General features: G+C 48.9%; 1 long non-coding RNA gene across 1 annotated transcript; it reads left to right on the plus strand.

Moving 5' to 3' along the window:
* Nucleotides 1-17,814: 17,814 nt before the first annotated feature.
* LOC139825681 (uncharacterized) lies at nucleotides 17,815-20,609 on the plus strand. Its single transcript, XR_011735894.1, has 2 exons — nucleotides 17,815-19,139; nucleotides 19,295-20,609. It is a non-coding gene; the product is annotated as an uncharacterized lncRNA (long non-coding RNA).
* The last annotated feature ends 2,639 nt before the right edge of the window (nucleotides 20,610-23,248 follow it).

The following is a 23,248-nucleotide window of genomic DNA, read 5'->3' on the forward strand; positions in this document are numbered from 1 at the left end:
CCAGGTCTTTTCTCACAACAAACCCTACATTTCAAATTCAGCTTTTGAATGAGTAACTCAGGCTTGAGACAGGTTGGGCTTGACAGGGACACCTCAAGTTCACAACTCAGATCCCTTTGCAAATGAAATTTCTGAAGTCTCAAGTGAAATTGCTGGCCAAAATTACCGGTTAGATGGCACGGAGAGGACTTGAATCCAAAGTCCTGCCCGATACCTCTAAAAGAAGGGGTTGCAGCTCTCAGGAGAACAGGCAGTGCCTGTACACTTCTGATCCCTTGTGAACAACTGCAAAATGGCTGTTCTTTGTAGATATGCAACTGGAGAGCTTATTCATCCTTCCTCATGGCCTGTTTCATTAACCTCGGTGGGGCCTTTCTCCATCTGGCTCAAGAGCAGAGGGCTCAAAGGCCAAAGCTGGAGGAAAATCCAAGCTGATTTTGTAGCTGCAGCTCTGGACCAGGGGACAGCAGCAGTTACCACGTTAAGACTGAAATGAGAGCAAATTGGGAGAGTCCTGGTGAGCAAATGAGGCAAAGGGAAAACTAAGGATGAAGAGATCCAGCTGGGGCAATAACAGCTGTAAGCACTGGCCTCGATCCCTTACTCTGGGTTCCTTTCTAGTAGGATCTTCTGAGGGAATTAGGTACCCAAGTCTTCCTGTCCTTCTGATGTATGTTCTGGAGGGACTCGGGCACCCCTCAGCATCTTCCATAAGATGCCATTTGCAGTTTCAGCTTCTGTCCTTTTCACATTTTCCCCAAATTCCTGCCTTGTCTGGATGAATCCAGAGCCAAGGCTTCCAGATTTGGCTCCTGAATGGAAATCTCTCACAGACACACATTCAAGGCCAGGCTCTAGCAAGGCTGTAACTTCTTTTACCCGTACACCAGCCTGCATTCTGCGTGCTGTGACTAATGCATTGCAAGGTCATCGGGTACCGCTCAATCTCCATCTCCTCCTTCGAGAGATCAGTGCTTGAGCATCCCAGGGTATTCACCAATTTACGTCAAAACCAGGTACACTCTGCTGAAAAACACCTTTTATCTTAGGCAACAACAAAAATGTCGCAGTGGCTGGTGAGATTTTCAGCTGATGTAAGTGAGCCACGGGATTTGGCCCATAATCCACAATGGTGCTGAAGACGAGGAAAAGGAGAAAAAAAAGGAGTTGGAAACACAGCACCTGGCTTCATTGTAATCACACTGCAATTTGAATAGCATCCAGTGCCACTTCAAAATGGATTCTTTTCATGTCATCTGCTGCTAGATCCAGACTTTAAGAGCCCAATATTTACCCGCAGGAGATCCATTTGTAGCAGGCATGCGGTTTCCCCAAATCAGAACTGAACGTGGATCTCAAGTATTACCTAGACCAAGCCTCTAACTTTGGAGCACTTTGATTTATATCTAATTAATCTTCCAAGCAATTGTTATTTTTCCTTTGGTGTCATGTGGTAATATTTCCCGTGCACAGGATATGCCAGAAGACAAAGCTTTACCTCAACGTACTGACCATCTAGGACAAGCTAGGGCAGTCTTGAAGAATTGATGTCTGCAGCTTGTGTGTTTGTGATTTAAGAGGTGCAAGACAAATCCATCCCAGACGACACCCTCCAGTCAAAGTCAGAAACATATGCTTGTTCCTGGATGTGAGGGTTAGGAAATAGATTTGTTTTCAGTGATGTGTTCCTTGGCACACTCGAGGGAATAACCGTCTGACCTCCTTGCTGTAGCAATGTGAGAGAACCAAATGGATTCTAGATACTCAGATCTGGTCTGCAACTCAGCTCAGTGTCTCTGGGAAGAAGTGGAGGGCTGGGGTTTTGTGTAAGCTCCAAAACCTGGATGATAAAGGCTGAGAATTTAAGATGAAACTTGGCTTGTCCATTGAGCTGGGAAATCAGGGGGTATGAGCAACACAGGCTGAGGGACGGTCTGGTAGGATGGAAGGAACAGGCTGTTTAGGGTTTGGATCTGGGAGACACTGAACATCTTACCTCCACAAAGCAAAACATGCAGGTCCTTGCTCAGACTGAAGCACAGGAAGAATCTCGCTGGCTCTTCGGCAGCCTGCGCACAGGCAGAGCGTGTGTCCCTCGTGCGGACAGTCCCTTCACCCACCGCCCTCTCTCCAAGGGCTCCAGCCATCGCTACCCCCATGGACAGACCTGTTGCTCTCTGCCATCGCTCCCCGACCCGCCTTTACGTGAGGAGGAGACTTTTACACTGAAGCGCAGGCAGCTCTCCATGATGTAATCTGTGCAATCTCTGCATTCGCAAGGAAAAGCAGCCGCCCGTTGGCCAAAGCCACGAGTCCCCGCCTGGGTGCTCCTCCCGCCGCCCCCCCGGTGGCTCATAAAAGCCCCGAGGCAGAGGCAGGGCAGCTTTCCCAGCCCCTCTGCTCGCAAAGGTGACCCGGGGACAGGTGAGCTCCGGCCAGGGTGCGGAGAGAGGCTCTGCCGAGGGCGGAGAGGGCTGGGCTGAGCCGGGGGTGCTGCCGGGGCACCCTGCCCGCCGGCGGGGCCGGTCCCACCCCTGCCGGGGCGCCGGACAACTCCTCCAGCGGCGGGTTGGGCAAGGGGACCCCGGCCAAGGCCGAGGGGATGCGGTGTCTGGGGGGTGCTCAGGGGAAGGGTCCGACCTCCCGCGGCCCTTGCCCTGGGGGCAGCCGGGGCGGAGGGGCAGGGGAGCGGGAGCAGCGGGGCTGCGCCGCCCGGCCCGCCGATCAGCACCACGGACAGGGCCCGAGCGGCGCGTCCCGTTCGGGGCCGCGGCGGGAACCGGCACCGGGTACCGGATACCGGGAACCGGCACCGGGCACGGACACCGGGTACCGGGTACCGGCAACGGGCATTGGCACCGAGCACCGGGAACCAGCACCGGGTAGCGGCACCAGGCGCGGACACCGGGTACCGGCACCGGGCATCGGGCACGGGCACGGGCACTGGGTACCGGTACTGGGTACCGGCACCGGGTACCGAGCACAGGCATTGACACCGAGCGCGGGCACCGGGAACCGGCACCGGCAGGTCGGGGCAGGACTCTCCCCGGGGGACGTCGCCAGGTCCCCCCTCCCAGAGCCTGCGAAGCGACGCCCGACTGTTCCCCGGGGGCGGACGGGGCCAGGGTGAGTCCGGTCCCCAGGGGACACAGCCCGCGGGGCCCGGGGCGGCGGGACCGGGCACAGCCCGGTCAGCCCGCACGGTGCCCGGGGCTGGGGCGTCTCACGGTCCGGCTGCTGCCTGGGCAGAAAATCACCCCAAGGGGCCCGGGGGAGGCGGCTGCGACCGGGAAAGTTGGGATCTGGGCAAGGGACAAGGGCTGGATGTGGGGAAAGATTGAGCTGGATTTTCCCCAACACCCCTGGCAGGTAAAATACACTCACAGCCTCGGGGTTCAGGTAGTGCAGGGACTAAAATAGTGCAGGAAGAACCTGAATGTCATCCACACTGTCCAGCTACTCCAATATCAAAGGTTTACACTGCAAAATTCAAAATCATTGCTTTGAAAATGTGGCTGACTGGGAGTTTGTGTATAAAGTTGCTCCTAAAATTTATAGGAGAAATAGGATGTTTCACCGAGGGGCTGTTGGGTGGCAATTCTTCCATGAACAGTTATTTGCAAATATTTTTCCTCGGTAGTTTATTCTGTCTGACGACTCAATGTATGTCTTGCTTTGGTGGTACAGTTAGGGTCCATTGACGGAAGGTGTTGTATTTGCGTGCTCAATAGTGGATTTTTTCCCGAAATGCTTACCCTGCCCTAAATCGAGTGGTATCCAATTAAACAAAGTATTTCTTTCTAAGATTTGACAAAATTAAGCCAACAAAAGTATTTAATTCTGGCTTGACTCAGCCATTTGAACATAGGTGAAATAAAACGTTTTCTTTTCCTGTTTAGATTATTAAACCACAGATGTAATTTAGAAAATAAAAAATCTAAAATGTTGAAAGTGAAGTGTTGGAGCACTTTGGAAATGAAGCGTTTCTTGCCGCTTTTGTCAGCTGAAGTGATTCGCTGCATTCGTTTTATCTCCATTTTTGGAAGCTGAGACTGTTCACTAAATGAATCCCTATTCATTGAAAATTCTCACCCAGCTCTGTTCAACATATGTTTAAATACTTTGCTAAACAGAGGCTCAACCAGGCAATATAATCCGAGGCTCAGACTGTCCCTGTCTCCAGTCTTTACACCTGTATTTTCCCTAAGTGACGTTGTTCTCTGAGAGGAAAAGGAAACAAGCTGTTCTCCATTTTAAGGAAATTCCTATTTGCTGTTTCTGAATTAAATCTTTGTGGGAGTAAAAAGAAAAGCAGCACTTGTAAAGAAAGCTGATATTTCCTTTAAGGCCTTGAATATACAGGCAGCCTTCAGAGATGAGCATTATACACAGCGGCCAAACTAATGGTGGAAATGCCGACGGAGTTTGAATGGAGAGGGATCTTTTTGTTATCTCTCTGTGAATCTTCCAACATCTTCCATCAGCTCTGTGTCCGCACAGTGACTGTTTGTGATCCTTCTTCCATGCTACATAATGCTGAGGTTCAGTTTCTTGTGGTGCCTTCTTACAACATCAATGTAAAGTCTTTTCCCTTTGAAGTTCAGCTGTAAAATAAGGGCAAGAAAACATGTTCTTTATCTCCTGCCCCAGCACAGGCGTGTGAAAGAACTTGAGGAGAAGCCGGGAAATTACATTGCGCCAAATACCTATTCCTGCTTTTAGGGGTTTGTCTCCACATTCTGGGAAATTGCCTAATGACATTTCATATTTAATATCAAAAATATTAGGACAGATGATATCATGTCCTCAAAGCTAACTAAATTTTGCATTGTGCAGAGTGTGTTGCTTAATCAAAGTCACATTTCCATTTGTTTAGGGAATATTTTCTCATGGTTTTTTTACTAGCGATCTTTTGTAGATCTCAAAACAAATACATCTTGTAGAAGGATACAATCCTGTCTGTTTTCTGAGAACTCCTAACGCAGAGGCCTCTGAGCAACAGGGGATTCAGGGTAAGATCTGTACTTAAATCAGCTTAATTCCCGACCCTTAAAGTATTCAGCAAAATGCGCAAACTGGAAATCAATCTGGCAGGAGGTTACCATATTGTCTGCTAGGAGGAAACATGTTAAGTTTTGCTAGAAATAAACACTGTATAGATTTTTGTTATTTAATTTTGCTAAAGGCAAGCTCCTCCTTTCCCCTCCCGTCACGCAGACGATGTCTTCCAGTCCCCGCGCTCTTTATTCCCTGCACAAATATTTGTCTGTGCATCGCCTGCCACTCCAGCACCGAGCTGCATTTCCACTGCAATCCTGGTGTCTGGTGGGTTTGGGGCTGGGAGACTGGGAGGTGCTTGGGAAAACAGCAGGAAAACGAGCGTGGATTTCAGACACGAGATCTGCAATGGCTTTCGAGCTCGGATAAACACGTCAAGGTGCTTCTCCCTTTGGCAGAGATTTGTTCCGCCCCAGACACCTGAACTTGGCGCCTGCTCCAGGCACCTGCGTTCACACGCAATGGTACGTTTGGTCTCTTCCCAGCACCTAAATGTGTGTCTGTGTGCGCCATGGGCCAGCGCTGCGACACCTACGCTCGGTTCTCTCCCTTGAGCAGCAGCCGACAAGGGCTCTGGCTCAGCCTTGAAGTGTATTTAAGCATACGCTTCAATTTAAGGCTCGGCCTTAAGGTGTATTTAAACATAAACTTCAATTTAAGCCCCTGCATCCACCCGCAGGTTCAGCAAACAGCCTGGTAGGATTTAGATGCGCGATTGAATCAGGACCAGAATGAGATCTCAAGGAGCAACTCTGAGCAAAGAATTGGGCTTTTTCCATTAAAAGACTACATTCTGGCCCCTCCACAGCAACCCCTTACTAGGAAAGACAAAGAAATAAACCTGCTGTGGAACTACCCTGAGGTCCTGATAAGGACCTGTAGCACAGAAGAGACCCAAAGCAGGTGATAAGATGGGTGTAGATGTTGTGTCCGCCCTCAAAGGCTGTTCTGCTCCTTGTGTGGCCTCCAAGTTAACACCTCTTTAAAACTGAATGACTTTAGAACAAACGCTGGTGTCCTGGTGGGATTTGTAGAACAAATCAGCATACACTTCACCTGAAAATAAGTAGGAGTAGGGTTCCAAATTCATCGGTAAATTCTATTAAAATGATCTATCTTTAGATGCTGGAATATTCTTGTTAATCGTGTCCTTAGTGAAATAGATGTTGGGATATTAATTTAATAAAATTTCCTAAATTTAAGCCTAGAGACAAAATAGGAAAAGAAAAAGGATAGCTAAGGAGCAGTTAATACAATATTCAATATTGATGTGTTTGTTTGAGTGTCCTGAGGCTGCCCAGGGTATCTGGAGGCTTCAGCACTCGCCAAGATTAAAAGGAATCACCCTCCAAACAGCTTTAAAAACCCCAAACATGGTTAATTGGCAACCGCTCAGGACCGAGCATGCATCCTCCTGACTCCTGTCTGTGCAGAACGTGTCCACCCCACGCCGTAAGAGTTCAGCCCGGTAGTTACGGGTTTGACCCTGCAAGAGGAAAAAAACCCTTCCTGCCCCATTTCTGTTTGACTCAGCAGAGCCTTAAGCACACTACTGGCTTACTACTTGTTCTACTACTCACATGAACAGGGCTATTCACGTTCTACAATCCCGCCCTGACTCCGGGAGCCCTTATTTACAGAGACCAGATGGCTCCTGCGAGTTTCGATTGTGAGATACGGCCCCTTCCCTGTGGATAATGAGCCTGGAGTCCTGAGTTTTACCTTGTTTATAAACAGTCGTGTGTACAGCAGCTCAGGGTCAATACCAAGATCTTACCTTCAGCAGCCTCTGAGCTGGAAGGGGAGGCTCTAATGTGTTGCCAAGCAAGGATTTTTCGGATTGATGAGGGGAGGAGCTGGGTGGGGTTTGTTTGCATGATTACTCAGTTGTTTTTCATGTGCGTGTTTGCAGCCGTGCAGAATCTTGCATGAATTCAAGCGCTACGGTCACGTCGCCGGGGTGAGCGCGGTGAGCACTGGGGCACGGACACCTTGTGTTTGTTCAGCACTTCACACAGCCTGTGACTCAGGCTGGGGGTTTTATGAATTGCAGAGAATAAGGCATTTCGTGGCACAGCCTGTGGCTCTGCGCGGACGTGCAGAAAACCAGCAGAAACTTGTGCGACCCGCTCAGCTTCACCCTTCAGGATAGAGGGGAAAGGTTTGCCTTTTGTTTTAATTTGGAGACTGACTCAGAAATTGTCCTAAAGCAAACCTACAGTAACTTCCACAATGTCACAAATGCACTCGCAGAAACTTCAGCCCTCAACCCATACAGGAATCAAACACAGGCCTAAAGTTAAGCACTGGGCTAAAGTGAGGATTAAAGGATGTTTCTATAACGTTATGCAAAAATCTTACTTTTATCCTGTGTTACTTAAGGCTACACAGTCTTCCCAAGTCATGTTCAGAAATAGAACACCCCCTTATGATTCTCCAAAGCATTTCATGTTTTCAGGTGCCCAGCATGACGTATTTCAATTAGTTCTGATTTTTCAGGGGGCTCTAAGCACCTGCTTCTCTCATAGTCTCATAGTCCCCTTTCAAAGGGTGTCAGACATGAATAGAAAGTATCCAAAATTGCTAAGTTCTTTTGAAAATGTACAGCCATGATGAACAGTCCACCTACAAGACTCCAGCCCAGATGGAAATTGCGTGGATTCGAGCTCTCCGAATCAGAAGCAATAGTCGGTACCTGCTGCCGTAAGATGACAATGCACCCTGCCATTAAAGCAGAAACGAGAGTTTCTCTTAAGAAGGAGAAAAATTGCAGAGTTCTCAGGGAGAACAATTGCAGATCTTTCCAGTGAAACTCACAAAATTATTAATGTTGCGGTCTGTAATTCTGTCTAATCAAATATTCCATTGCTCTGTGTTGCCAGTTGAATGTACGTGGAGAAATCAATGACACGAAGCGATGGGAAACTTTACTTCAGAGCCTCCTCCAAAGGTTGGTTCAGACAAACCTCCTCTGAACCCAGAAAGCGCCGTCATAGTCCTGAATGTTTAACGAGCTTGTTGGTTGCTCATATGGATTGTTTAGATTTGATCCGAAATAAGCTGGATTCTGAAAGCAAAGGGCACAGAAGGAAAGTGTAGCTCTGATCTTACCCGCTTGTCTTCAGCGTGCGGTGCTGCCCGAGGCACGGCGATAACTGAGAAGCAAACTAACAAAAGAGAACCGTTTGGTTGATTTTCACAACCTTAATCTTAAACTTAAGCCTATTCCTAAGCCACGTACCTCAGCTCCGTTCTCTGCAAAAATGGACATTGTGCTACCCATTTCACAGGGGTAACAGAAGAACAAATTAAGTGACGTTCATAAAGCTCTGGAGATCCAAGAGCAAATGGAACTAGAGAAAAGAAAAAGGTTATTATCTTGTCATGTTTAGCCTGGGAGGAAGATTATCCATCTATCTCGCCAGACCTATTTATCGTCTTATTTTCTCCTAGCTTATCTTTTATCATCTTTCTAATCCGCTCCATCTCATTCAGCCAACATTTTGTTTCAGCGGCGCTCCCAGCGACGCTGATGAAGGTGTGTTGGGAACAGAGGAACATGCAGATTTCACATCGCCTCACCCGCTGCAACACAGGTAGGCGGAACAATAGATGCCGACTAATGAGTTCACAGCTTTTAAATATAAATCAGCTGTTTGTTTGTTTTTCTAGAAGGCAGGCGTTGTAGTTTTCTGTTGCCCTATCAATGAGGGAACAGGTTTGGAAGAACTCTTTGTCCTGAATTTTGACAGAGTGGACTCCATTCTGTGTAATGCATACTGATCTAAATAACGCCTGTATGTTATACTCCCTGTGAAGCGTATTTGATACATACACACAAAATATATGTATTTAAGCGGGTGTAACATATGAAATAGGTTTCTGTGGTGGGAAGTGCTGGGTTGCATCATTTTAATCATGCAGGATTCTATGATAAATTCGAGGTGGACTATGTCTTTCAAGTGCTGCTTACGATTTGGCTGAAGTGACTCAGAGAAAACAACGAAGCTCAAGGGCCTCCAGTCCCTTAGCGTTCAACAACCACATCCCAGTGTGCTGGAGGTTTTTCTGAATACCCAAGCCCCTTGCATTTTTCATCTCCAATCAAACGGCGCTTTCCACCCCCCACTCTTTATTGGTGGTGAATGCATTGGGGTCTAAACTTTCTAATCTCCAGAGCTGTTCCTGGAATAGATTGAAGCGGAGTGCGGGGCGGCCGGGAGGCGGGCAGAGATGATTACCTCCAGGCAGTCTCGGTGGAACGTCCCAGGGTTCCTGCAGGCGCAGCCTAATGCGGGACTTACGATGCTGAACAGATTTCCATTACGAGGGTTGGTGATGTTGATGCACATCCGCACATAGAGAGCTCCTTGTTAAAATGCACACCAGCCGCTCCGAAATACAGCGGCTCGGTCGGGGTTCATTAGCAGCAAAATCGTTCCAAGGGACATTGTTTCAGAGAGGAAAGAATTAGGTTTCTGTCAGGATGGGGTTTGAGCTGCATATAGCCTGGAGGTTTTGCTGGGGGTTGCGTTGAAAGTCAGCTTAGATGGGGCTGGGGTTTGGTTGTGCGGCTGTGCTGAAGGCTTTAGTAGGCTTAACTTGAGGTGTACACGCAGCATCTGCCACAGTGGGGCCCCAGCTTCCATGGGGGGCATGATTTCTATTAAAAGGTGGCTTTAAAGTGTGTGTGTCCTGCAGGAATCAGTAGCTGGTGTCACGGACCCCGCGCTGCTCGTGGAGGACGCTGCGATGGGAGAGCAAGCGCACTTTGCTCTGCCCTCGATATTCCCTTCAGCAGCTACCCCAGCCCTGTACAGCTTTTGAGGTGGCGAAGGGCTGCTGTGATAAGGAAATCTTGGTCCATTTTAACCAGCAGGGATTAAATAAACAAAAAAATTATCACTAATAGGTACAAATGAATTGCCGCACAGCTTGAGCGTCAACTTTCTCTTACTTGTTTACCAGGGACCATGCACTGGAGCACACAAGATATCTAATGGTTTAGCAATACACTGCGAGTGAATACCTAATTGTCAGGTTTAAGAGGGGAAGGAATGAAAAGCAAGTAGGATGAAGCTCTCGGTCATCAGAGCTTTGATTTCTTGTATGGAGTCTCGCGTGGAACGTGCTGGTAGCCCTCATGGCACACGTATGCCACCGCTTCTCAGGAATAAGGCTGGTGCCTGTTCATTCAAGGCTCAGCTCTATTTTAAAATCTACTCCCTCTGAAAGGGCTGTCTTTAAAAAAAAATTGTACAGCGAAAGGGACAAAATTGCTCCTCAACAAAGGGGCCTATCAACAGCCTGTCAATAACGTGCCAAAGGCCAGAACCTGCCTTTCAAAGAGGCTCCGCAGCCTGGGTGAGTACTTTGAGAGCAATTAAGGGACGTGAGCAACATGATGATTATCTCATGGGTGACATTTTCATTGGCTCTTTGGGGAAAGAGAGAGATGGTTTGAGATGGCTGTGATCAATGTTCACCCCAGTCCCACATAAATGGCAGGGGAACATGTGGTAGATGGGCCTGGAAAGCAAAATTCACAAGGAAAGGAAGGAGGGGAGGAAGAGATGATGAAGACGGAAAGATTTGAAAATCTGGGGAGCTGAAAGAAAGAGCTACAGTGACAAGTAGAAGGAAACAGCCTGAGAAATGAGAGCGGGAAGGTTGGGAGGGCTGGCAGGACTGCAGAGCCTGCGAGGGTGGGAACAGGAGGGGAAGGGGCTGCGCGATTCCCGGTGGAAAATTGCAGGAAGAGGGAAATGAAACCCCCTGGGTGAGGAGAAAGTCCAGAGAAAGTGGATAGAGATGAGGAGCTTGTGCAGGGAGAAGTCTCTTGTACCATGACCATTCCTTTTCCCATCACAGGCCCTGTACTGATGGGCAGAATTGTCCCAGCTGAGCCCATGGTGTCGTTTACATCGTGTATAATCAGGTCAGAGTTGCACTCCCAGCCTATGGAAGAGGAACAGAACATTCCCAGGGACTAAAGTGACACCTTAGGACAGAAGCTTTTTCACCAGCGTTTTCCCACCAGTGTTGTCCATCCTGCATCTGTCTTTGTGCTGCAGGTACCACGAGAAGCCCAGAGCTGGGAGCAGATGGGACAGCGTCACCTGGAAATAAACACCGTCCAGACACATACACACGTAAGAACCTCAGCGCAGCGTCTGAGTCTCATTGTGTGGTGACAAACACCCAAGGGATGAGAGGAGCCTGGATACCAACCCAGAAACACCGACGCAGAACCGCTGAGCGCAGAGTGTCCCGTGGGGACCGCCAAGCCTGGTGCTGCGTCACCCGCTGGTGCACGCACAGGGACCCGTACAGGGGCCAGTGCGATCCAGAAACCCCGTGATTCCCTGTGCCCAGCTGTTCTGAGCCAGGCAAAATGTTGCATGGAAAACACATACACAAAAATGCAGATTTGGTTACACTCTTTCCCCATTTTGCTGAATTGCTTGTTTAGGGAAACAAAATTTTGGCAGAAGAAAACGTTGCTTGATTTGCTATAAACCACTCTCCTTCCTGCTTTTGCATTTTATGAAAAAAATTAGAATGTTAATGTTGAGCAAAAACAAAATTAATTTTTAAATATTTGGGAATCTTCCCTGTACCCAAAGATGCTGTTTTATTTCCAGCTCCTCTATTTCGCAGCGGTGCGTGTATCAGCACATATCTGTACGCATCTCCATTTATACACAAGCGCACACTCGCACGCTGCGCAAACCATTTCAAGCAGATCCGACAGCCGTCAGCTTCTGCTCTGCGTTCTGCAGGATTGGCTATTCAAGAGGATCTTAATAATAAAAACAATGTTCTGTTACTAGTTAAACATTGGGGACAACTCTCCATCCTAGGCAAACCGTGCTGAAGACAGAAATCAACTGACGTGTTCACTGGAGGAATCCCAGGGGTGCCAGCAGGATGCATTCACAGCGCTGCGATGGCAAGAGCACGGAGCCAGAAAAGAAGGTAAAGCGGTTAAAAACAACTTTTATTTTTACACGCTAGTCTCCCATGGAAATCGTAGGAGACGCCGAGCTCGCCACCTCTGGAAATGGGGCCTCTCATTTGCAAGCAGAAATAATGTTTCAGAAGCCCAGCTGAGACTCTCGCTTTTTAAACATTGTCCGTAATATTTTTCTCCAGCCCAGTTTGCTGTCCTGTTAATTAATCTCGCTAATGGTTAGATTTTTGTTTCCCTTCATCAGCGGTTTTGCTTTTTGTTAACAATAGCAGAGCGGACACGAAGGAAACAATCTTTGGAAGGATACAGACTGGCAGCAATATTGCCATCTGACTAAAAAGAACACAGACATATGCATAATCCTCAGCAAAACTCATCTCCACCCTCCCAACAGACCCTGGTGAGAGCCCTTGAAGTGGTAATTAAAGTCTATTGAGTGGCAACTGCACCTGTTTAGAGAGGAGAGCGCGGGTAAGAGGTGCACAAAGGGAGATGAGCAGCACGGGGAGAGGAGCTGCTGGAGGTGGGGGAGAAGTGGAAAGAAGGGGAAAAAAATAAGACGGTCTTTGTTGGAGGAGTCAATCCAATCAGATGTGCATTTCCCATCCTTCCCGTTATTCGCTTTCCGCACCCCTTCGCACACACAGCGGCTTCTGCCCCGCGCTCACACCCGCTGATGGAAACTCCAGGGGGTTCCCCAGCCAGGCTGAGCCCTGGCCCAGCGCTGTAAATCAACATAGTTTCACTGAGTCCTTGCGGACTTACAATCAGCCAGTGCTCATTTACGCCAGCTGAAGACCTGTCCCAGCGACGCTCATTAACAGTCACCGGGACATGCCAGCTCTTGTCTTTTGTATTTTATTTTTTCCTAGAAGTGAGCACATCCCTTTGTGTCGGCTTCGTCGCCCCAGCGCAAACCCTACAGCATCCGGGAGGAGTGAACCAGGGATGCTTCCAGATTTCGGCAGATGCGTCTGACAGCAGCCTGGGCAGAAACCAAAGAAAATGGAAGCAAACCGGAGAGGTGTGAGGCCGTGGGACCGGTAAGGCTGCTGGTTTTGCACACACGCGTGACTCCCAAATGTTCTGAGCCAGTGTCACCCCAAATGTTCCCAGGGTCTGTAGGAGAAGCCATGCAAAATGGATTTATTCCTAAATACTCCTGGTAGCTGCGCATTTTTCCACACCCTTGCAGACCAGCACTGACCCAGGGACCACAACTGGTGTGTCCGGTGAATCGACAACTCATAGACAGACTTGAGAGGCAAATACTGTGGTAGCACAGGATCAGGGCACTTCTGCCACCTTCGGCAGACCAGTGCAGCTTGTGCCACTCCATAATCACACATTGGTTTGCTAATGGCCCAAACCAGCAGATTAAGTGGTAAAATTATGTGGAAAAAGGCACATGCAAAGTGGAAGAGGGAAATCCTCTGGTGTTTGAGAGTAAGAAAATGAGGACATTCTTCAGTACAGAAATCTGGACCGGCCGAGCAAGCAGGGAGCCAGAGCCCAGTGCTGCACAGTGATTGAGACACAGGGTCTGGGGAATCTGTCACCCTTAGACACACAGACTCGTAGCAGAAACCCTGGCTCCTCCTGCCATAATCCTGACTTCACCTCTGATGCCAGCAAACAGGGTTCCCCGCTGTTTGTCCTACTGAACATTTCGGGCGAGGCTATAAAAACTTAGCACAGCACCTTTGCATAATTAGTCAAACACCCTGACAATATCATCCCTTACACTCTACATATGCACATGCACTACTGAGCCCTACTCAGTTAATTCCCTTTATCCAACCTAAAAACACCTTTCTGTGTTACTACTTGCAAGGCGCTGCAGTAATATAAGCTGTCCCTTGTCACTGCGATTCAATGTGTGCCCCAGCAATCAACCGGACTAACCCAGCACTCCTGGGGTGAGGATAGAAGAGGGAAGAGGTTCATCCTGAGAGCACCCTGAGGCTGAGCTGAGCGAGTAATTGAGGCAGAATAATTGGAACTGGTGTTTACAGAATTTACCCTTTCAGTGGACCCGATGGCAGGCAGTCCCCTGTGAATCCCTGACCTACAGACTCCGTGGGTGCCGCAATGGTTGACATGAACCGCAAGAGGTTTTTTCCCCTTCTCGGATGGTCAGAGCTCACAACAATCCTGGTGTAAACATCGTTGCGTCTGCTTTCTACAAATACCCTTAGCAATGCCTCTGTCGCATGCTCCCCTGGCAGCTGTGCCAGGACATGCCTCCTTGTGAATACACATAGAAAGGAACACGCACCCAGCAAAAGCCAATCCTTCGGCTGTTATGGGGGGGATTTGCAGTTAGTTGGATATCTGATCCAACCGTTTGGCTGCAGTTAATGGAGACAGACAGATAACCCCGGACAGCAAGTCAGCCAACCCGCCAAGTCGTGTCTTAGGGCGCGATTAATTCTTGCACTGGCTGCAAAAGGAGCCGCCGTGACTCACTTAACACTAAAAGCCCAACTGTTAGCCGGCTGGAGTTGTGTGAGAAGAATCATGCCTAAAATACCTCGCTTGCCTCCTAAATTCTGATCTTGTGCATTAACAAAACCATTGGGTAGATGGACGTCATGTGATATATTGCCTCATTTCTCCCTTTTTGCTCCCAAACACTCCTCTCTCATTTTGTCCTTTCAGCCCTTCCGTTCCTCTGCCTTTTTATCTTCCCACCTTCTCTCTGATTGCCGAGCAGCTTTTTGACTTTTCCATCAATAAGTCTAAAGAGCATTTGAGCCGCTCTGTTCCCCCTTTCTCTCCTCCCTCCAGTTGCAAGTCAGGCAAGCTCATCGATCAGAGGAGCTCAGGAAATATCTGGTGTTTTGTTGTCAGGATGATAATAACATTGCAGTTGTGAATGGGCTGCTGCAGGCCTGATCATGGACACCTGCAGGGTTTGTTTAATTGCATTTAATGACAAATCCTATACGGAGGAGCAATGCCAGAGAGATTTATTGTCCGCCAAAGAGGCAAAGCACAACAGCTCAAAATATAATTTGCACTGAGCATTTTTCCCCCTGCCTCTCTTTAAACCATTGTAATAAATAACAAATCGGGTAAAGTGGGCAACACCGGGCTGAGAAGGAGGTGTGGGGCAGAGGACAGAGATTGAAACCGAAGGAAATAACAGCAATAAGGCCACACTGTTCTTTCTGCCATCCCTGTGGTCTGGTATATAGGAAATATTGTTTGTTTAATTTACAGGCTGGAAGTGCAGCTGGGGAGCTCTGGGTGATGAGCCAGCCTCTCTCAGATAGCTGCAGGCTAAGCTCTGAATCCCCTCACCAGGCTTTATTTTCACCGGGTTCTGTAGCTAAGTTTAGATCTTATCTCTACAAACAATTACCAAGAAACTTCAGTGCCCTCTGAGCAACGGGGTTCATCTGCCATGGGGTTCAACTGCCGTGGGGTTCATCTGCCGTGGGGTTCATCTGCCATGGGGTTCAACTGCCGTGGGGTTCATCTGCCATGGGGTTCAACTGCCGTGGGGTTCATCTGCCATGGGGTTCACCTGCTGTGGGGTTCACCTGCCGTGGAGTTCAACTGCCGTGGGGTTCATCTGCCATGGGGTTCATCTGCCGTGGGGTTCAACTGCCATGGGGTTCAACTGCTGTGGGGTTCATCTGCCATGGGGTTCATCTGCCGTGGGGTTCAACTGCTGTGGGGTTCAACTGCTGTGGGGTTCATCTGCCGTGGGGTTCATCTGCCATGGGGTTCACCTGCTGTGGGGTTCACCTGCCGTGGGGTTCAACTGCTGTGGGGTTCATCTGCCATGGGGTTCATCTGCCATGGGGTTCACCTGCCGTGGGGTTCATCTGCCATGGGGTTCACCTGCCATGGGGTTCATCTGCCATGGGGTTCAACTGCTGTGGGGTTCATCTGCCATGGGGTTCATCTGCCATGGGGTTCATCTGCCGTGGGGTTCACCTGCCGTGGGGTTCATCTGCCGTGGGGTTCAACTGCCGTGGGGTCCATCTGCTGTGGGGTTCATCTGCCGTGGGGTTCATCTGCCGTGGGGTTCAACTGCCGTGGGGTTCATCTGCCGTGGGGTTCATCTGCTGTGGGGTTCATCTGCTGTGGGGTTCACCTGCCGTGGGGTTCATCTGCCATGGGGTTCATCTGCTGTGGGGTTCATCTGCCGTGGGGTTCACCTGCCGTGGGGTTCATCTGCTGTGGGGTTCATCTGCTGTGGGGTTCACCTGCCGTGGGGTTCACCTGCCGTGGGGTTCATCTGCTGTGGGGTTCATCTGCTGTGGGGTTCACCTGCCGTGGGGTTCATCTGCCGCCGGTACAAGGAGCCAAGAGCGTCCACGGTGTTGAAATCTCTGGGATGAACGAGAGGTGGCAGGTCCCACCCTGAAAAATGTCACACGGAGAAATACAGCCCTACGGAGACAGATCTGGCTGTTCCAAGTCTAGACAAAGTCTCGCACACCTCTGAGCCTGGAATTTATGTTTTCTGCTAAATACCTTGCTCCAAAAAGGGAATGCGTGTGTGTAAAACCAGCAGAGGACCTCATCCCTTGCTCAAACTTCACCTATCTTGATTATTACGTTATTTTCTAGGGATAATTTGTGACAAATCCCGTCCTGGACCTGGTGTGTCGCTTGTTCCAGAACAAGGACTGTAAAGTGTTCTTGTCACCTGAAATTACAGTCCAGGTTGGCACTTCCCAAACTATCTTCTCTCTCTCAAATTCATTCATCTTTACATTTCAGTCTATTCTAATTGTCCTTCCCAGGTCACTGAATTGTCTTGTCCCCCAAAGTGTTTTCATTTAAGCACACTCGGTGATAGGGCAGAGAGGAAAATACGTGACAGACCAGAGGAAATGCCTTAGTTTAGTAAAGCCAAGCCCAGGCCAGGCAGGCACCAGAGTAAAGCCGTATTTAGCGTGAGCAAGGAGTGCACACTCACTACTCTTCCACTTTATATTCAGATTAAATTTTGCACTTTAACCCTGGGAAGTTTGGGGCTGTCAGCAATCTTGTACCAGGTATTATCCCCACCGCGCAGCGTCTGGTCTCTGTTTTAGCGCAGGTAGCACTCGGCAGTTGGCGACGTGGTTACACAAACACGGTGTAGGGTAACACCTGGACTGCGGGTTTATCTGATTTCCCGGACAATGGCGGGATCGCTAATACCCCTGTTAAATAAGACCACCTGGCCATCTCCCGCTATCGGCTGCAGCGATCGCAAACACGCTCGCTACCTCGGCGGGCACAATGGGCTGTTATCTCCTGAGCAGCACAAATCCCCAGATTGAAACGACCCATCTGGAGTTTGATTAAAGTGGCACATATGTTTAAAATATAAAAAAAGAGAGGGAAGGAGGGAGGGCAGGAGGGACCGGGTGCCTACGCGGGGCACAACCTCTGCCGCAGCCGCAAACCCTCTCCTTTGCTGAATATCCTTTCTCCATCTCTGAAAGGCGCTTTTCACCACAGCAGCTCTGCAAACCGGGGCGCTCGAAGGATACTTTTGTTCCTTTCCTTTCTTTATTTCAGCGCTGCTTACAAAAGTACATTTAACAGGGTTTGAGGACGGGAAGGCCGCCGGCTCTTGTTTGATTTCGGCGGCTGAGGTAAGCAAACCTGGCTCAGAATACAGCGAGATCCTTCCTGTGGATGTGAGCCAGCATTGTCCTGTCACACCTTATTTGTGCCATATGCGAGGTATTAACAGAAAGAAGCCGGGTTGTGGACGCAAAACTAAACCTGGGGTGAAATAAAGACCGCTCGTCAACAAATTCAGAGGAAAGGAAACAGCAAAAAGGTTTTGTTTTTCTTGCTTAAATCAGTCTCTCAGCAGGATTCCAGGAAACCCGGCACTATCATTATCGTTTTCTTTGCTAACTGATGCCTTTTCTCTAGCGTTCTGGAGTATATATTGCATTTGCTTATTTTAGTCAGACCAAAATACAGCGGAGGGATAGACAGGTTGACAGAGCATTCCTGGAGAAGTTTATCATAGGGTAAGGAAAAAGGAGACCCTGCTGAGCTCTGATATCCCTGAAAAAAACATTATCCGATTTTTTATAGGCATATATAGTCTCCTGAGTGAGTAAATGGAGCAGAAACTCAAAGGTGCAGTCACAAAATCGGACAGACTATAATAGTGAGATTTGACAGTCTCACAAAGAACACTGTGGGTTTGTTTCTTTGGTTTTTGTTGCTTTTTTTCACTGCAAAGGGCCGCATCCATCCCTGAAATGAGAAACAAGCGTGGAAAGAATGAGAAGAACTGAGGAAGGCTGGCAGAAGGATGTCCCTGAGGAGGAAGCGCGGCTCTCGGGGGTCTGGCTCTGCGTGGAAGACTAGTGATTTTGTTGTTCTGATTTATAAAGGTGACAACAAATCATAGCCTGCCACCCAGCCCAGACCTGCACCTCGCTGCGGGAGCCACCGCGATGCGGGACCCGTCCACAATGCTGCCGCTCCGGAGCTGAAAGCTAAGTGTGTGTTAGAATCATAGAACCATTTGGGTTGGAAAAGCCCCTCAAGATCAGAGTCCAACCATAACCCACCCCATGTCCTGAGAACCTCATGTCCGTCTGTCCAGCCCTCCAGGGATGGTGACTCCAGCACTGCCCTGGGCAGCCTGTTCCAATGCCCCACAGCCCTCTGGGGAAGAAATTGTTCCCCACATCCAACCTCAACCTCCCCTGGGGCAACTTGAGGCCATTTCCTCTGCTCCTGGCGCTTGTTCCTGGGGAGCAGAGCCCGACCCCCCTGGCTCCAAGCTCCTTTCAGGCAGTTCAGAGATCAGAAGGTCTCCCCTCAGCTCCTGTTCTCCAGCTGAACCCCCAGGTCCCTCAGCTGCTCCCATCACACTTGTGCTCCAGCCCCTCACCAGCTCCATTCCCTTCTCTCCACTCGCTCCAGCACCTCCAGCTCTTTCTTGTCTGAGACCCTGTGTGTACGTTGATGCCCAGGGGGGGTTGCTTTGAATGTCCAGCCCTTTGCTTCCAACAGGGCTTCAGAAAATGAAAAAGGCAAATTTTCAATACCACCCAGAGCCTCTATTCTCAAAGGTATTTAGGTGTGAAAATGAAACTCCAGAATCCTGCTGAGGCCAGTGGTAAAAGTAAGTACTGAAATGTCTTTAATAATTTGGGGGTTTGGTGCTTTAAAGCTTTTTGTTTGTGTTTTGCTTTGTTAACCTAAACAGGACATGCTCAGCGTTGCACACTTGTCTTTGCTATTATGGCACATGTGATTTAGGAACCCAATTCCTTTCAGCTTTACCTTCAACGAGGTCCCTTATGTTGAAACCGGACCCCTATGTGGACAATTCCCTGCGAGCTGGAGAAGACAGTTCACTGCCCTCCAAATCTGTGCTTTGCACTTCGCAAACGTACTTTACCATCCTCAAAGCTGGTCAACAACACCCAGGTTCTTAGCGGGTCCTAATGCTGCTTTGTTTGCAGCTGGTATTGAGCAGCAATCGGGACTCCCAGGATCTATTTCCTCCGTGTCCATTGACCTATTGCTGCTTCTTAGGCCAGTCTGCGGTTCCTCTGGAGAAGGAAATAGTCATCCCTGCTCTTTAGGAAGATGGAAACTTAGTTCTCTAGCGAGAAGTCTCTATGTCCCTCGTGGGTTTTGTGTGGCAATTGGTGGCACCACAAATGCCAACATAGCTCATGTCCAAGCCTGCTCCCTCACCATTTTCCTTTTGTCCGTTCCCTTCGGGAGAGGGAGGGATCCAAAGACACTATTGCTATTATCACCTTAGATAATCGGCGAGGCGGGAGCAGAGCGACACTTATCCGAGGAAACCCATTGCCAAAAGGATTTAACGACGGTACAAATCACCGTCCTTTGGTGAGGCATGAAAGAAAAAACCTACAGATCATAAGCAAGAAGGACTCGCGCTCCCCTTTTCTTCCACCCCCCCCTGCTGAGACATTAAAGCCACAAAAATTCAGAGGGCAGCAGCGCAACCATTAACGTTGGAATTGCCAGGCTGGTGTCCAATGTAAATGAAACTCCATTGATTTAGTGTTACCCAACGCGTCTCTCCCGCCCGTTCATCTGATCAAAATCCTCCCTTCCAGGGAGCTGTGGCCTCATGCCCTGTAGAAGCGCAGCAAATAATGTCATCACAAGCCTTAATGATGAAGGTAGTTACAGGACAAGAGCCCCTGCGGCAAGTTGGGTATTGGGTCATTGTTCCTGCTAATGTCATGGTGCCATTTCTCGCTATTTTTAGAATTGTTCCCTTTCTACAGCAAATTTCTCATGTAGTTGCTGAACTGTATAGAAGATCTTGTCTTCACTGGGCATAGTAGCAAGGAGTCACCTTCCTCTGACTTCTGGAAATCAGACAAACCCCTAAAAGCTGCAGAGATGGGTAAAAACCTGGTACACGGCTGCCTGCAAACCTACATTTTAAATTGGAATAAGTGAGGATCTCGGCTCAGTGTGCGGCCGCCCCTCAGTGCGGGGACAGCCTGGGCACAGAGACCTTGCCGGGAACGTTGCGGGCATCTAAATTACCTGCTCGTGCTTCTCAGAAGGAGCTCAGGGATTCAATAAATCAGCGTGGACTTTGTTATTGAATTCTTTATGTGCTTTTGGAACTCTTAGCACAAACTTCTCCACATTTTGAGACGTGGAACGATGGGTTAGGAACTCTTGAGCCTTTCGTGCTGAAAGTGTTCAAACCACATATCCGAGCCCATTTATTATTATCTACATTGTATATTATGCTTGTCCCAGACACTTTAACACCAATTGGAGCTCTTTGGCTATGGTTGCCCCATAAGCGCATAAAATGCACACTGTAAATTCTGAGTTTGGAGTCTAAATAAGCAAGACGGATAAAGAGCAGTTATTATTCTCATGTTATTGGCAGGGAAATAAGACACAGGAAGATTAAATTACCAGCCCAAGGTCACAAAAGGAGCCTCCAGCAAAGGTGAGGGCTCAGCCTCGATTTCTCAAGCCTCTGCCTGGTACTTCAGCCATCCATTCACTGGCGTTTTAAGTGCCCTGTCATTATTTCTCTGAAGAAAATTATGCAACTCCTGCAGCAGCCAGAACTGCGTAATTCCGCTTGTCTGAAAGGGAAAATGAAATGGCAGTTTCGAAAAAAATTAACCCTCCTGCCACACAATCTGGCAGCCCTGTCAAAATGTCTCATTTTTTATCTTCTTTTCCTCTGGTGGGTATTTAATTTTCCTCTATAATCTCAGAATAGTGCCGGGGGCTTCATCTGCGTTTTGTAGGAAACCTTCAGCGGAGCCTCCGGGGCCTGGAGGAGGACGTGGTGTAAATGGGGGACATGAGAGCTGGAGCACCAGTGTGATGGGAGCGGCTGAGGGACCTGGGGGTTCAGCTGGAGAACAGGAGCTGAGGGGAGACCTTCTGATCTCTGAACTGCCTGAAAGGAGCTTGGAGCCAGGGGGGTCGGGCTCTGCTCCCCAGGAACAAGCGCCAGGAGCAGAGGAAACGGCCTCAAGTTGCGCCAGGGGAGGTTGAGGTTGGATCTGGGAACAATTTCTTCCCCAAAGGGCTGTGGGGCATTGGAACAGGCTGCCCAGGGCAGTGCTGGAGTCACCATCCCTGGAGGGCTGGACAGACGGACATGAGGTTCTCAGGACATGGGGCAGGGACAGGGGTGGTGAATGGTTGGACTTGATGATCTTGGGGGTCTTTTCCAACCAAAATGATCTGATGATTTCCAAGACCAAATAATCCATTTAGAGCTGGGTTGGGGACAAGATCCTGAGGTGTGAGTACGTTTCACATTCCCGGATCTACAGGGAGAGGCTGTTGTGACATGACCCCTTGTGCTCTTTATTCTCTTTCTCATTACTAAGCAGTTTCTTTATTCGTGGAGAAAACCCAAAAACCAAACCCCAAACATTTTAATCAGCTGCTTTTACACTGTGATATTTCCAAGAGCCGCCCAAGACCTGGGGGCAGGCTCCCGTGTAATTTTGGGACCTAAAAAGCTTACCTGGTGATCTGGTGAATTCCACATGCGTTCTACGGAGGAGAAATTAATAGGAAGCTGTAGTTAATAGATACTTCAGATAAAAGTGCGAGTGCATCTGATCACCATGGCAACGCGAGAGAGCAGCAGGGAGAGGAAATGTCACCGTGTCTGCGCCCTGACCCGCAGCACAAACAGCCCGAGCGCCGCGGGTTTCACACGCGGGTGCTGCCAAGCGGGGACGGGGACGCAGAAAACAGCCCGTGCGTGTGTTGGGCCGTTAGACGCTCACACCGTGCGAGCTGTGGCACAGACAGGGCTCACACGTTAGCACTGAAACAGCCCACATGTGCTGATGGCTGTGAACTCATCAGAAGTCACTTTGTGCTCCATCACAGGTGTGTGTTCGCACGTTTGAGGTGGGGACACAGTGAAATGCAGAAATAAACTTAACAGCAGAGTCATTAATACTGGTAAGCGGCATTCTTCATCAGCGCTGGGGGGCTCTGGGGATCATCCTCCATCAGTGCTCCAATGCCTAGATGCTCTTGCCTTGCTATATTCACATAATTATTACATATGCATTACAATATTTGAAGATTTTGACATACATCTATACTAAGAAATAATTTATGATGTTAGTTACAATTGTTTCGCTTCTTACTATTACTAGTAGTTATTATTACTTACTATTAATTACTAAATATAAACCAAGCACTCTGCTTCCAAACAATGTATCACTTCATCTTCTGTCTCCCTCTTGTAGTGCAGAAGGATCTAAAACTTGACAAACATCCTCTCATCTTGCAGGCGGTCAGAAGGCATTTATCTCACGTCAATTGGTTAACGACGGGTACGTCTTTTATAACTTAATCACCGTATTCACTAATTTGGCAGCTTCTCTTCAATGGGAGCACGTGCGGCCATCCCAGCGTGCAGGAAACAGCGTGGACGTGCGGGAGAAAATGACGTGTTTTCCTCCTTTTAATTTCACGCACAGAGCCGCGGTGTCCCCGAGCACCTCGGGGTCTGGGCTGGTGGGGACCCGGTGGCGGCGGCTCCGTCTCCGGTGAAAATCAGGCCCACGCTGTTATGCAAAAGCAGTTTCTTAGCAACAAAAGCGATATTCTGGGCGCAGGCAACGCGCATTAGTAGGATAATCCTGGGTAATTCCAGACGAGAACGAAATGGGTGGATGGATGGACTGAATAATAATGACAGACAGGAGAATAATAATGGGAATAACGAGGCTA

Source organism: Patagioenas fasciata, chromosome 27 (assembly GCF_037038585.1).
Source record: "Patagioenas fasciata isolate bPatFas1 chromosome 27, bPatFas1.hap1, whole genome shotgun sequence".
Classification (NCBI taxonomy): domain Eukaryota; kingdom Metazoa; phylum Chordata; class Aves; order Columbiformes; family Columbidae; genus Patagioenas; species Patagioenas fasciata.